A 13,316-nucleotide genomic window follows, 5' to 3' on the forward strand; every position below is an offset into this window, starting at 1 on the left:
GATTCTTGGGAGCTTTACTATTATGTGTCTTGCTGTATTGTTCCTTTCATCGTGGAAGTTTGGTGTTCTTCTTGCTTCTTGTATATCAATTTTCAGCTCCTTCTTCACATTTGGGAAGTTCTCTTCAATTATGTCTTTGAATTTTTCTCTGTTCGTACATCTCTCTCCTCTCCTTCTGATATTCCTATAACTATTATATTTCCTTTTCTCATGGAGTCAGATAGTTCCCGAAGTCTTTCTTCATTCTTTTTCCTTCGTACTTCTCTTTCCTTTTCTGTTTTGGTTCTTTTTATTTCTGTGTCTTCAAGAGAACTTATTTGTTCTTCCATTTCATCTATTCTGCTTTCATTGCTTTTCCCAGAATTCTTTAGTTCTTTCATTAATTCTTTGATCTCCTGCATTTCTTTTACTTCCCTCTTTAGCGACTCAATTTCATTCTTCTGATCATTGATTATTTTTCCCTTATCATTTTTTTCCTTTATGACTTGTGTCAGTTTTTTAATCACGGCAATTTTAAATTCTCTTTCTGGAAGGCTCAGAATTTCTTCCAAGTTACTGTCATTGCAATCTGGGGGATGGTTTTCTTTTTGTGGTGTGCTTTTTCCCTGAGGAGTTGCTAGGTTGCGTGTGGTTCTTCTACTCCCTACTGTCTGTTTTCTAATTTGCCGTATGCGTTGGGACACTGTGTTGCTGGGACTGGCCGGCATCTTGGGTGAACTTCTCTGCTCCCCTCTGGCTCCTCCGGGAGCCATTTGTGAGTTTCAAGAAGTCTTTACTGGAGAAAGTTCCCTGTTCTAAAATGCCGATGTGGGGACACACTCCCCTGTGCGCCTGGTCTGCCCCGGCGGTGGGTTCCCACTCCCCCTCTGGGCTTGTACTGCAGGCCAGAGGGGGTCTGGTGTGGGCGAACTTCCCCTGCTCACCTCTGGCTCCTGAGGGAGCCTTCTGCAGGCAGTCTTTACTGGAGAAATGTCCCTGTTCTTAAACGGCGATGCGGGACACACTCCCTGCGCGTCCGTTCTCAGGCACACTCTTCTGCGCACCTGGTCTGCCCCGGCTGTGGGTGCTCGCTCCCCCTGTGGGCTCAGACTACTGGTCGGAAGGGGCCCAGCAATGGCTAACTCCCCAGCTGGCCACTGGCTCCTCCAGGAGCCTCTGCTGGTTTCAAGTCACTAGGTGGCGCCAGAGATCTCTCCTAGAGCCCTTGGGGAGCTGGTTTGTTTTTTGTTTGTTTGTTTGTTTGTTTTTTTTCACCCCGTAGGACAGGGAACAGAGCGCGGATGGTAGGGTAAACCTCAATGGCTTTGGGGTGCTGTGTCTGCCTTGTGCCCCACCGTCGTGGAGATCCCACGCCCCGAATTTCGTGCCCTGGGTCTCAGTTCCAAAGCCCTCAGGTCCAGGACGTGGGCTGTAGCCCAGTTCAGTGTCCACAGAATGGCGTCTTTTGCACCCCGCTCCCGTGCCTGGGTGCCTGGTTCCTGATTACTCAGTGAGGGACTTTCACCTCAGTGAGGGTCTTCGCGCACGTCTCCCTGCACGCCTAGGTCGCAGGCGCAGGGACCTGGGCAGCCGCGATCCCAATCCGCGTTTGCTTTTCCAGCGCACCGCTTTTCCGTGCAAGCTTACGGGGCGGCCCAGGGCTGTGTGCTGGTGCTGGTCTCCTCCTGGGGGGGGGGGGTCTCTGTTTAATGGTGCCCGAAGCTCATCCTGCAGGGTTCTCCGCAGCTCCCGTTCACGGGGTGTGGTGGCTGAAATAGTTCCATTCCACTCACAGTCCTGTTTGCTGCGTAGTTTGTTCTTGTTGGTCGTTTTAGTTTGTTTTTTCCCTCCTCTCTACTGGTCAGAGAGTGCCGACTTTGTGGGTGGGGGAGGGGAGCAGGGTTCTGCGCTTTCCTCCCTTCTGGTCCTCTTTTATGGCAACTTTCTTCTTCCGGTAGTTTGCTGGAGTCGTCCATTTATCTTCTCTGTCCCAGTTCTCACTGGGACCTGCCGCTTTTCCTCCCTATTAACTTTTTTTAATGGGAGATCTTACTTGCAGCGTCTCCTAGCCGCCATGTTGCTCCGCCCTCCTCCAATCCCCTTCTTTTTCATCATGAGAGCTTTGGCTATTTGAGGTTTTTGTAGCTCCATATGAATTTCATCAGTATTTGTTCTATTCTTTGAAGAATGTCATTGACATTTTTATTGAAATAGCATTGAATCTGTAAATTGCTTTTGGTAGGATGGCCATTTTGATAATGTTAATTCTTTCAATCCATGAGCATGGATGTCTTTCCATTTCTTTGTGTCTTCTTCAATTTCTTTTAACAGTGTTTTACAGTTTTCTTGGTATAGTTCCTTACTTCTTTTGTTAGGTGTTCTCAAGTATTTGATTTTTTTTTTGTTTCAATTATAAAAGGGATTTTTTTTTAATTTCTTCTTCTTCAGATTGATTGTTTCAATATGGGAAGACTACTGATTCTTCTGTGTTGATTTTGTATCCTGCTACTTTACTAAACTGGTTGATTATTTTGATTAGTTTTTCTGTGGAGTTATTGGGGTTGTCTATGTATATTATCACGTCATCAAGTAGTGATAGTTTTACTTCTTCTTTCCCTATTTGGATTCCTTGTATATATTTTTCTTATCTTATTGCTGTGATTAGGACTTCCAGTATTATTTTGAAAAGCAGTGGTGAGAGTGGACATCCTTGTCTTGTTCCAAATCTTAAGGGGAAGGCTTTCAGTTTTGCACTGAATGATATTGGCTATGGGCTTGTCATACATGGCCTTTATTATGTTGAGCTATGTTCCTTGTATCCAAAGAATTTTGAGGGCCTTTATCATAAATGGATGTTGAACTTTGCCAAATGCTTTCTCAGCATCTATTTATATGATCACATGGTTTTTATTTTTCTTTTTGTTGATGTGTTGGATTCCATTAATTGATTTTTGGATATTGAACCATCCTTGTGTCCCTGGAAAAAATCCTACTTGGTTGTGGTGAATTATCTTTTACATGCGTTGTTGGATTCTGTTGGCTAGGATTTTATGGAGGATTTTTGCATCAGTGTTCATGCAGTTTTCTTTTGTTGTGCTGTCCTTGATTTTTTTTTTAAGATTTATTTATTTATTTATACAAGCACTAGGTACAGTCAGATGCGTGGGAGGGTGAGAAAATTCACCAGAACCAGAGCCGAACAGAACAGGCAGACTGACGAAATACACTGCTGAGGGGAGCAGCGGGCACAGCAGGAGAGGTCTGCTGCACCATATGGGATGCTCACCGGTGGCTGGGGATCTAACTGGCACTGCAGAGCCTGCGGGTAGCTTCACAACCCAGCACTCAACCGCTGTGCCACCAAGGAAGGACCTGTCCTTGATTGGTTTTGATAATGCTGTCTTCATAAAATGTATTTGGCAGTATCCCCTCCTTCTCAATGTTTTGAAAGAGTTTGTATAGGATAGGCACTAGTTTGTTCCTTAACGTTTGGTAGAATACATTTGTAAAGCCATCTGGTCCTGGGGGAGGGTTTTGTTTACTATTTCAATTTCACTGCTTGTGATTAGTCTGTACTATTTCTTCTTTATCTAGCTTTGGATGCTTGAAAAGTTGTAGGTATTTGTTCATCTCTTCTAGATTGTTGAACTTGGAAAACATGTAAAATTGAAATATCTTTTTTCCTAAGGACATTACATAAGACACCCCATCCTTTTAAGTGATCTTGTTTATTATCAAGCAATTCAACAAGATGGAAATGTCAATTTCTCTCCCTCAGCTTGTATATAGGTGTAATTGCTTTTCACATATTTATACACAATGATTGCAAGAAAATGTTATTTATTTCTATCAACATTAATTGTGAATCCTCCCTCTTTCCACCTCTCTCCTCACACAATTGGGAAACTCATGCTCTCCCAGTCAGCCTCTCAGAGTCTTGCTGTGTCTGACCTGAGTGTTGGTGAATGACCTGCTTCCTCCTTCTCAGGCAGGTGTGGGGTGGGGATAGGACATGTACTTGGGGCTCTGGGGGAGAGGGGCTTATGCTCCCCTTTCAGTCATTTCAGGGACTCCTCTAGGACCATTGTTCTAAGAGCCTGTGTGGCACATGCTGAGGGGGTCAGTGCATGTCCCTCTGGTCATTAGGGCTTGTGGGTGACCCTCCCTCCACAGCAGTCAGGGGTCTGGGGTCAGCCTGTAGTCAGCAAATTGATAAAACTTATGGTTCCTTCCTCCTGTCCCTTGTGTCTTGTCCTCCTCTCTACACCTGTCCTTTCCTCCCTACCTGTTCTCCAGACCCCTCTCCCTCTCCACTCCATCTTTCCCCAGAGCATTGATACTTCTGGTTCCTCATATCTCCATGTCCATCATGGGGTCCTGATTCTCCCTCCAGAACCCCCTCCACACACACACACAAAGCCCTGCTCACACTGTTATCATCTCACACGCCTGCAGGGCAGACACCTGAGACCCATGTCCTGGGACTAAATCCAGGGTTTTGTAGCTTCTTCCTTTCAGGCTCCCCTTCCTCTCCCAGGATCTAGGCCCCCCTGCATTGACTGGGGACTCCCAGCCTCTGTCTACACAGCCTGCCCTGCAGCTTCTTTGTGACCCTGCTGCTGTCACCATGTGATTGTCTCTGAGCACAGGTGCAGGGTCACGGTTGTTAAGGCTCATGTGATTGGTTCCCTCTGATGATCCACAGTAACATCCCTGTTTCCAGGTCCCATCTCTGTCCTGCCTGCAGTTTTCTCTTTCCTCTGCTAAGGACACATGTTTACAGGGTCATAGGAATAGGACACGGACATCTATGAACCATTATTCTGCTTGTACAGAGAGGTTTTCTTGGAGGCTTGAATTTCATTTTGCTCTTCTTTGAAGAAACTGATGAGTTAATTCAAAATTTTTGTGTCCTCAAAATCTTCTGCAGGGATAATTTTGTTTCTATCACCCATAAAATGTGGAGCGATGTCATTGGGGTTTGATCTTCTCAGTGTGTGTCCATGTTCCCTACTCTGCATGTCTCTCTCCTCCTGGAAAAACCTCCATCCCCTCCTGAGTGGGCAGGACCCTCTGCTGCAGTGTCCCGAGTCTCCTCACTCATGTCACAGTCTCCATGTGAAACTCCATGGAGTTATCACTTTCTCTTTATTTGATTGACAAAGAGATTTATTCAGAAACACTGAAAACCTCTATCAGTCTCCATGTCCTCAGGCTTCAACAAGCCTTTGCTGTCCCAGAAGACAACGCCACTGGGCTGCTCACAGGCATGGCTGGGTATAGCCTCTTACCCATGACTTAAAGATGCTCCTTCAGTTCAGATACACACAGTCCTTGACACTGTGATCTCCAGAGTGCTTTTGCAAGAAAATCTAGTTTTTAGGATGGTTGTATAGCTGATACTTGAAAAGCATAAATTGATGGTCATTTTGTTCAGTTGGTATCCAAGCCTCTCAATCCCTGGGTATTAACTTTTCAGTGTTGACTGTCACGGAAGGTTGCAGCATGGTGTGTGTGTGTGTGTGTGTGTGTGTGTGTGTGTGAATCTAAAAGATAGATTTATCAACTGAAGTTTTCCAAACATTTTACCATGTAAATTTCATGTCACTCTTTTGTATGAAACTAGGCGTGGACACTGATGTCATTATCTAGAGTCCTTCATACAACATGTGTGTCTCTTGCAGATTGGCGGAGGGAGCAGTTCCGGGCCTATGAGTGACTCTGTTGTCTCTGGGGCTGCTTAGCTTCTGACTTTTCCTTCTGTTCTGTGGGGACACAGACTCTGCACCCTCGTGGGGGTAGGGTGGGTGCAGCTGTGACATCCCACAGCTGGGCTGGGGCTGACTGATCATGGGTGCTGAAGGGGCTCCTTAGTCCTTGGGGTCCAGTTGGGTCCCCAGAGCTCCTATGACCTATCTGACCCCCAATAAGTCCAATAAGTCTTGTGGCTCCTTCTCTGCTTGAAGGACTGTGGGCTGGAGTCAAGAGGCTCACATTTCAGGGGCCTATCTGTCCTCCACCACAGCTGTCTCTGGGGTGAGGTGGTCTGTGCCCTTGTGTTGGGATAGGGGCCTTGCATAATGGGTCTTTCTCTCCACAGGGTCTGTCACTCTGGATCCAGGTCCTTATGGGGCCACACTTAAGATCTCTCCTGACAGGAAGAGTCTGACCTGTGCTTCTGATGCATATGAGATATCATATTTGTTTGAAACAGCCATTCCTCCTGGACAATAAAGACCATATTCTTCAAATATCATTTTGTAGAATGCTACAATTTATCACTTCATTACTATTAACTAATTGAATAAATTACCTACTTATCTGAGAGTCATGTTAATGACTATGAAAACTACATAATATTTCTTACTTTATTTTTTTTCTTTTTTTTAAAGATTTTATTTATTTTATTTATACAAGAACCTGGGTATAGGCCAGATGTGTGGGAGGGTGAGAGGATTCACCAGAGTCAGAGCCAGGAGCAGAACAGGCAGATTGATGAAATATACTGCTGAGGGGAGCAGCGGGTGCAACAGGAGAAGTCTGCTGCGCCATGTGGGACCTTCGCAGGCCAGCTGGGATCAGACCGGCACTGCAGAGCTTGTGGACAACTTCACAGCGTGGCACTCAGCCACCTACGCCACCAGTGGAGGCCCATATTTCTCACTTTAAAGACAGACTTTTATTTAAAAAAATCTTTAATTAGAGTAGAAAATCTTTTGCACTTGATAATTTAAAGAAAATACACTAAAAATCCCTTGCTATTAATATTAAAACAAGAAATACTGAAATCCCAGTTATCATACAACTCAGTACCTTTCCCTGCAGAACTAAGAAGCCTGAAGACAGGAGGAGACACAAGGTCTCAGACAGACAGGTCAGACCCTGGATCAAGATTGAAGCTGCTCATCTGACACTCATGGTCCTTCTCATCTTGTTATAGAAATTCTGGTCTGCCTCTTCCTAGGCAGAGGAAGAACAAGTGGTACTTCAGGAATGGTGAGGTCAGGAGAAGCTTTACTGCTCATGCATGAGGTCCCAGATCTGGGTAGCCCAGTAAGGTCTGAGCACAAGTTTAAAACAAAAGGTGCCTTTTATACACAACTATCTTCATATTTGTTACATTGATAGCATCATTTTCCAGCAAGCACAACCATTTGATGAAATGTCCCCAGACAGGAGGGGAAGGACTGGCAAAGGGGGAAAGAAGCAGACACCCAGGATGGCCTTAGAGAGACAGACCAGCTTAACTGGCTGCCACAACCTTCTGAAATGCACCTTTGTTTAGACAGGAGTGCTGAGGCCCCAGCCATGAATCTTTAAAGGGCTAGAACAGTAAGTAAGCAAACTTGTTGATTATGCCTGCATTGGAGTGTTCTTTGTATCTGGGCTGGAAGTTCTGATGGAATCTTTATTATATTCATTTGCTCAATGATATATTTTCTCATCATTCCCCCCTTTGATGCCCTTGAGTTATTTTTCTCACAGGGCATCGCCTATATACCTTTTTTTAAGTAACCCTGATTATTACCCAGTGGCCTTTATGAGGTGAAAGTCAAGGGAACCCTGGGGAGGAGGAGAATCTTACTGGGTTGGCTGCTGCAGGGCCTCTTCCCTGCCATCAGTTTGGTCCTTCAGCTGGGTGGGTGTTTCTGAACCACCCAAAACTTGTTTGTATATAAGCAACATTGTTCTTGTAAATGCAGACAGATTCCTCCTTGGGCAGCAGTGAGCAGGTCTAGTCTTTGCTGGTTTTGGAGCTCTGCTGCTGCCAAGGAGTCAAGTTGGTGTTGGAGGACTAGGGCTGATCTAATGAGAGCATTAAGGGTTTTTTTTAATTTTTAATTTTTTAAAAATTTTTAAACAATATTTGCTTCCCCCCACAACCTCAGGTTGAGTCCTCATAGAATTCCCTTCCCCAATGCACCCGTGCACCATCACTACAATTTCCTGTTCTCCTCCCTCTCCTCCCTCCCTCCTTCTGCTCCCTCTCACTCCTCATCCCCTGCAGGATGTCTCTGATTTATAATTGTCTGTTTTTGCTTTGTTGTGTTTTGTACTGTTATTATTTTTTTACACTGATGTCTTATTTGGCTCCCCTATATTCCTGCTATAAGTGAAACCATCCAATATTTTTCTTTTTCCTTCTGGCTTATTTCCTTCTAGCATAATTCCTTCTAGCTCCATCCACATTGCTGCGAATGACATGAGTTTATCTTTTTTGATTGCTGAATAATATTCCATTGTGTATATATACCACATCTTCTTGATCCAGTCATCTATTTTTGGGCATTTGGGTTGTTTCCAGGTTTTGCCTATTGTAAATAGTGCTGCAATAAACATAGGTGCACAGGTGTACTTTTGAATCAATGTCTTTGTGTCCTTTGGGTAGATCCCTAGTAGTAGAATTGCCGGATCATATGGTAGCTCCATTTTTAGTAGACTGAGGAACCTCCAGACAGCTTCTCATAGTGGTTGGACCAGTTTGCACTCCCACCAGCAATGTAGGAGAGTTCCTTTTTCACCACATCCTCACCAACATTTATTATTGCTTATTTTTTTGATATGTGCCATTCTTACTGGTGTAAGGTAAGATACCTCTCAGTGTGGTTTTGATTTCCATTTCCCTGATGATAAGGGATGTTGAGCATTTTTTCATATGCCTGTTGACCATTTGCATTTCCTCTTTGGAGAAATGTCTTTTGAGTTCTTCTGCCCATTTCTTGACTGGATTCCTTATTTTGTTTTTTTGAGCCGTGTGAGTTCTTTGTATATCATTGTGATCAGTCCCTCATCAGTTGAATGGAGTGCAATTTTTTTTTTTCCCAATCAGTGGGGTGTCTGTCTGTTTTGGTTAATGTCTCTTTGGCTGTACAGAAGCTTTTCAGTTTGCTGTAATCCTAGGTGTTTATCTTTGCCTTCACTATCACTGATTTGGGTGATGAGTCTTTAAAGATACTTCTGAGATGTATGTCTTGTAGTGTTTTACCTATATTTTCTCTATATATTTTATGGTTTCAGGTCTTACGTCCAGTTCTTTTATCCATTTTGAGTTGATTTTTGTGCACGGTGAGAGGTAGTGGTCTAGTTTCATTTTATTGCATGTGGAGGTCCAGTTTTCCCGGCACCATTTATTGAACAAACTGTCCATGTTCCATTGCATATTCTTTGCTTCTTTGTCAAAGATCAGGTGTCCATATAAGTGTGGTTTTATTTCTGGCCTCTCTATTCGTTTCTATTGGTCTGTGTGTCTATTTTTGCTCCAATAGCAAACTATTTAAATTATTATGGCTTTGTAGTATAGCTTGAAGTTTGGGAGTGTGATACCTCCTTTCTCCTTTATTTCATCAGTAGGGCTTTGGCTGTTCTTGGTTTTTTGTGGTTCCATATGAATTTCATCAGTATTTGTTCTATTTCTTTGAAGAATGTCATTGAGATTTTTATTGAAATAGCATTGAATCTGTATATTTCTTTCGGTACGACGGACATTTTAATAATGTTAATTCTTCCAATCTATGAGCAGGGTATTTATTTCTATTTTTTTGTGTCTTCTTCTATTTCTTTTAACAGTGTTTTATAATTTTCTTTGTATAGTCTTTTATCTCTTTTGTTAGGTTTATTCCCAAGTATTTGATTTTTTTTTTTATTTCAGTTTTAAAAGGGATGGTTTTCTTGATTTCTTCTTCTTCAGATTGATTGTGTATGGGAAGGCTACTGATTTTTGTGTATGGATTTTGTATCCTGTTACTTTATTGAACTGGTTGATTATTTTGAGTAGTTTTTCTGTGGAGTTTTTAGGGTTCTCTATGCATATTATCATGTTGTCTGCAAATAGTGATAGTTTTACTTTTTTTTTCCCCATTTGGATTCCTTGTATGTCTTTCTCTTGCCTTATTGCCTTGGCTGGGACCTCTGGTGCTCAATCAATTAATTGCTTTTATTACTGCTCCTCCCCTGGGTACGTGGGGCCACCATGCCTGGTAGTTCTATCTGCACACAGCTCCCACCACCATTATTCATCAAGCAATCTCTAACAGATTTGTTTAAGGAATTTGTGGAGTAGGGAGCCTGGACATGGGAGGGAGTACGGCATGGTCTGGTTGAAGGAAGTGTTCAGCACAACTATAAAGACAGTGGGAGATCCAGACACTTGAACTGAGAACACCTCAATTGTGAGAGAGCCTGAATTATTGAATCCTATTACTACTGGCCAGCTATGAAAGCCACTTGCACAGAGTTTTGTCTTTTAGCAGCTGAATGATCTTGTCTTTGTCTTTATTTGCTTACTAGTGATACTGAGACCAGAGCCTTTTGCATTAGCTAGAGCTCTGAGGTAGAGTCCATCTGGACACCAAGAAATGGTAGGAAGCTGGGCATTGCCATGGCCAGGTTAGGACCCTCCCAAGTCCAACCTAGGTTAGGACTTTCAAACTGATACCATCTTCTTTTTGTATGCGAAGAGATTAGAGAGTTTGCAGCTGGCAGCTGCCCTAGTGTGGAAACATGTCCCAAGGTCTGTTATCCTCAAAAGGCAATTTTGATATTTTAGTCCAAATAATGACCTATTATTCTTAGGCTCCAATTTTGTTCTGTGTAGGATGAAAGCCTAGATGCCATACTTGTTGCTGGCAGATGTGTATCCTTTTAGAAACTTGGTATCCTGAATTCACTGTTTTGATAAGACATTGACCAACTTTGTCGCCAGGCAGAGGCAGAAAGCATTCCTTTTTTTTTTTTTTTTTAATCCAGGCAGGTAAAGGGAGTACAAGTTTGAACTACTTGGCAGAGAAAGAGTCACTTTATTAACTGCACAGAGTTTCTGAACTAATTTGTAATTTTCCCAGTTATTTGCACAGGAAGGAGAGGGGTGCTTTTACTAAAATGATACTTTACCAAAGTACTAGTCATTTTATGTTGAGCTGGGCATTTTTTGTTTGTTTGTTTGTTTGTTTGTTTTTTTAATAGAGGCATGTTTGTTTATTTATTTATTTGTTTGTTTGGTTGGTTGGTTTATACATGCACTGGGTACAGTCAGAAGCACGGGAGGGTGAGAGAATTCACCAGAGCCAGAGCGGGGAGCAGAGCAGGCAGAAGGACCGAAGTACACTGCTGAGGGGAGCAGCGGGTGGCAGGAGAGGTCTGCGCGCCATGTGGGACCCTCCTCCGGTGGCCGGGGAGCAGCCGGGGATCAAACCGGTGCATCAGAGGCTGCGGGCAGCTAAGCAACCCAGCGCTCAACCGCTGTGCCACCGGGGAGGCCCATGCTGGGCATTTTTGGATGCCTCTCTGAGGTTGCCAATGGAAGCAGGTACTGACACTCTCTGTGGTAGGGCTTAGGAATTAAAGCCACAATAACAGGAGATTGGTTAGGGCCAGGCCTGGGTGTTGCTTTTGGTCCACGCGTGTGGAAGTTTGATAAAGGAGTCAGACTAGCCTGGCATTAAGACTCCTGTCTTACAGTTTTTTCCTTAGGGTGGCAACAGTCAATATCAGAAGACCCCTTTGTATGACAACCTGCTGCGATCCAGATTGAGTTAGAGGGAGGCTTTTCCAGGTATCTTAAAGGCAGTTTAAGCCTCCAGCTTGGTAAATCTGTGTCTAACGGTGTGCCTTTTTTTTTTCCCTTACATTTGACAGCATGGCCTTTCAATGTCCCCAGGATCTATTATGAAGGTCATTGGTTGGTCCCAGAGATGGCGTTGTCCTTGGCCTCGTGAGAGTCAGATGATATTCAGCGCAGTCCTACCTGTGTGAAGCATTAACCATATCAAGGAAACTGCCTCTGCCTGGTGTTTGCTGGTACTGGGCAGATCCATGCAACTGGCTAGGGGGCTTTTTTTTATAAATGGTGCAGTTGTGCTTCAAGTTCCCCTTTTTTCTACAATGTACAAGCTGGTTTTTGCTAGTGGCTGCCTGGCCCATTTTGGGGGATAGTCCAGGACTCTTGCCACCTCCCCACCACCACCAGTTCCTTTTTATGCAGTCTTCTGCCTCCTTCAATGCCACCTCTCTGTTAACACTTTTATCAGCTGGGTGATGTTTATTACAGTGCTTCCCCTTCCTTGTGTAAAGTTGGTGCAGGGGACCTGATGAGGGCCCCAGGCCACAGGCACAAGGAGGGGCCTTGAAACTGCAGAGAAGAATTCCACCTTTGCCTCAGCTCCTGGAACCAGAGGCCTCCACCCGACACAAACAGGACCTGATAGAGATCCACCAGAAGCCACCAAAAAAAAAACCAACTTCGGTTCTGTATACCCAGTTTCCCACCTAACCTTTCCTCACCTTATAAAAGGACATCTCCCCCCACAATGGGTGCAACTTCTCCAAACCCCATGGGGGTTGGCAAACGTCGCCCCGGGGTACAATAAAGTTTATGTCTGATAGAAACTTGGCCTGGCTCGCCTACTCTTTATTGTGCCAATCCTTTTGTCTTGGTGCGGAAATCCGGGAATGCTGTGTCCCCTGGCGCCTGGTCCACCTTCCTGTCCCTGGGACCTCTCCTCTTCATTGCAGACATCTCACATCCACCACCAGCCTTGATCCTTGGGGTAAGTCATCTATCTGATCCTCCTTTCTGGGAGGCCCTCACCCCTGGTTACCTGGCTCCTCTCCTAACCCCCATCCTTGTTGTCTATTCTATAAACTGTGGGCCTACATCAGTCAACCCCCATTGCACCTGGTTGTGGATTTGGGGACACCCATCAAGACCAGGTGTCCCAGTCCAGGAGAAAACCAAGTGGTGGAGACGTCCCCCTCGCTGGTCTGCCCCCATTTAAAAGGCCAGGACCAGGTTGTGGGATGTTGTGATTCGAAGTCTGTGCTCCCATAGGTCAAATCAGGTCATGCTGACTCTGTACCCCCATTAGTTGGGTAGAGGAGCCAACTTAGCCATGGGTTCTGCCAATTCCCAGCCACTCCACTGGGAGTGCCTGCTCTCAAACCTCAATCCTGGGACTTAGGCCAGGTATGTGCCCTCAGCGTCTCATCTTCTACTGAAACTCTGCATGGCCTCAATACCAATTGGGCAATGGCTCCCACTGCCAGAACATGGCACTTTTGATTTCACGGTTCTTACAGACCTAAACAATTGCTGTCACCGCAATGGAAAATGGTCAGAGATCCCTTATGTCCAGGTTTCTTTCTCTTGTGTTCCTGTCCCGTCCTCACTCCTAAAAACCTGCCATACTTTCCATATCTCTAGACTCTGCTCACTCTTCACCCTCTCTGGACCCCACTTCAGCATTCTCTGATCCTCTAGATTCTCTGTCTTCACCTCCTTCAGCTCCTCAATCCAGCCCCCCTTCTTTCACCTCCTAGCTGCCACACCGGTTCTCATGATC

Source organism: Talpa europaea (assembly GCF_964194135.1).
Source record: "Talpa europaea genome assembly, chromosome: 2".
Taxonomy (NCBI): domain Eukaryota; kingdom Metazoa; phylum Chordata; class Mammalia; order Eulipotyphla; family Talpidae; genus Talpa; species Talpa europaea.